We start from the raw sequence: 2,911 nt of genomic DNA, 5'->3' as shown, positions 1-2,911 counted from the left end.
AACCTGCGCAACTTCAAGAAATGACCTTTGAGGCCCAAACTAGCAGCCTAGGCTTGACCCAGTAGATGAGTTGCAACTTCAAGAAATGACCTTTGAGACCCAACCTAGAAGCCCAAGCTGGACTCAGTAGCTGAGATGCTATTTTTTTTTCTTTTTTAAAATCAGTTATTTGTTGTTTATTCAGTATTTAGGGTTAGTATGACACTTGAGTATTGCTTGCATTGTTGTACATATACAGATCTTTTCATATAATATGGATATTTACAACTATTGATACACACGCACACGCATACACACACACATACACACACACACGCATATAGATAGATAGATAGATAGATAGATAGATAGATAGACAAAATCAGGTCCTCTGGAAAGGTGATACATGGGGCCATGCTATAGAACCCTGATGAATGAGAACACAAAAGTAATCAATGCATCAATAAAGAATTACTGCTGTGTGGTATTTTGTACCCAGGAGTGTTGTCTTCTGGGCCTATGGGAACCTATAGCACCTACATACAAGCAGGTAGTTTATATACCTGTGGGGTGCTGGCTCTGCTTGACACCAACTACTGAGACTATTCAAGTAATATCCAGTATCATATGCAAACAACAACGAGGTTTAACAAGTAGTAGTCACACTGTGCTATTCCCCATTTCTAACTTTAGGAAGAGACTAGAGTGTGTTCATGGGTTTTACATTTCTGGTGTTCAATCATTAATCAGAGGAGGTTTTGGCCTATTTGAAAAGCACGTCATACATAACCCTTTAACCACTGTCATGTTCTCTTGATGGCAGCATGTTAAAAGGTTTTAAAATTGCAGCTCCTTCTGGATTCCCCAAAGAGTATCTTTGCTCTTCTTTAAACAGGTCTCCTCCAGATTCAGGTTTACCTTCACCACATCTGAAATGCCATTCTGCCCCAAGATACATGGGACACTAAGGAAGATAGCATCATTAATGCCATATAGGTCCTTAATCATGGTGGAAATTGGATGCCCTCTCCTAAGATTCTTCATAATGCCTTCTACCAGATCTGCCACAGAAAAGCCAATGGCCCAGGAAGTATAGCCCTTCAGCTTGATCACCTCATAAGTACTTTTATGAACATCTTTCCAATTCTCTGAATTAGCATCAGCTCCCAAAGGAGGATGAAAATTGTTCAGAGACACACTGGCAACATTCACACCATTCCACAGGAACACTGAAGTCTCCAGGTTCCTCAAGGACCTATCTATGACAACTTGAAGAATGGACACCAAGTCTCTCCCCCATTAGGTAATGGAAACAGGCAGAATCCAGATTGTAACTACTTCCAATAACGTGGTTTTTAGAAAAGTCACTTAGCTTCTAGGCCATGTATGTCAAAATAACCGCTGGATTGGAAACAATAAGCAGCTTGCAATTAGGGCTGTATTCAACAATATTGAGAATGATGAATTTTAAGATATTCACATCACACTGGACCAAATTAAGATGATGTTCTCCCTCCTGTTGACATGCCCCAGTGGTAACAATGATCAGTTTTGGGTTTGTAGTCACACTATAGTCTTTGCCAGAAACAATCTTTGGCATTTTGAGGAAAAGGCTGCCATGTTGGTGATCCAATATCTCTCTCTTTAGTTTGTCTTCTATTACGTCAACTAGGGCAAGTTCCTCAGCCAAATCCTTTGTTAAGATACTGATGGCACATGCCATACCAACTGCACCAACCCCAACAACAGTGATCTTGCTCTGGGGAACCTGGTTTTCCTTTAGGACATTCAAAATCAGCTGATCCTTGACAGTAGATGCCATTTTGGGGGATATATGGGGAGATATCGAGGCTGCTAGTCAGGCTGTGAAAGTTCTGAGTTAGATGTGAAACTGCTGCTCCCAGACACGCACGCTGAGATGCTATTTTCTGGAACAACTTTATTCCATAGCTTTTCTACATTTGGAAGTGAATTTGATGGAGGCAAATGCTAGGTGGCATAGTGGATAGAGGCCCTGGCCTGCAGTCAGGAATACTCATCTTTATGAGTTTGAATCAGGCCTCAGATACTTCCTAGCTATGTGACCCCAAGCAACTCACTTAACCCTGTTTGCCTCAGTTGCCTCATCTAGAAATGAGTTAGAGAAGGAAATGGCAAACCATTCCAGAATTTTTGCCAAGAAACCCCCAAAGTGGGCCACACAGAGTCAGGCATGATTGAAACAACTGAACAACAAATGCTTTAGGTTCTTAAACCTTGAGCCTACTCTCCTCAGAGACCAGGCTGGTATCAAGGACAGTGTGTTCCCAGTTGGTAGGACTGGCAGGAGAAGAGATTCATATTTCCCTTCTTACTATATCTTCTTTATCAATATCCTTTTATTAAAGTTAATTAATATCAATTGGTTAAAGGATACTAAAAGTGCTATTCACTAGGTCAAATTAGTGATAAAAGGGAAATGCTAACTATAACTGTTGACTAATTTTGCTGCAAAACACACCAGGATGGGGCCTTAACCTGATGGCCTAAGAAAGATACTCCTAACCTATCAGGGGTACTTCTAAAACCCTAAGGGGAAGATAGATTCTTGTTCTGGGGACTTAGATTTTCAGTGAGAGCGGGAGTCAGAATAAGAATTGTCAAAACTTGAATTGTCAAGACCTGCACAGACAATGGAAATTGAAGCCAAATGGGGAAAAGTGACTTTCCTAAGGTCATACAGGATGTAAGTGACAGAGCCAGGTCTCGAACCTTCATCCTCTGCATATAAGCCCAGTGCTCTTCTCATTACATCATGCTGTCTCCATTTTAGGGGTGAGGAGACAGACTGAGGCTTTGTGAACTTAAGATACTGGTTCCCAGGTGAATGGCTAATAATGAATTGCTATTCTAAGTGACTTTTAGGGCAGCTAGGTGGTGTTATGGATAGAGT

The 2,911-nt window shown here is 41.1% G+C and overlaps 1 pseudogene; it reads right to left on the bottom strand.

The window, feature by feature from the left end:
- Positions 1-812: 812 nt before the first annotated feature.
- On the bottom strand, positions 813-1,801 carry LOC118842415 (annotated as a pseudogene).
- Between the last annotated feature and the right edge of the window lie 1,110 nt (positions 1,802-2,911).

Source organism: Trichosurus vulpecula, chromosome 3, assembly GCF_011100635.1.
Source record: "Trichosurus vulpecula isolate mTriVul1 chromosome 3, mTriVul1.pri, whole genome shotgun sequence".
Lineage (NCBI taxonomy): Eukaryota > Metazoa > Chordata > Mammalia > Diprotodontia > Phalangeridae > Trichosurus > Trichosurus vulpecula.
The sequence above is the reverse complement of the archived record's forward strand: the minus strand, read 5'-3'. Positions and strand labels throughout refer to the sequence as shown.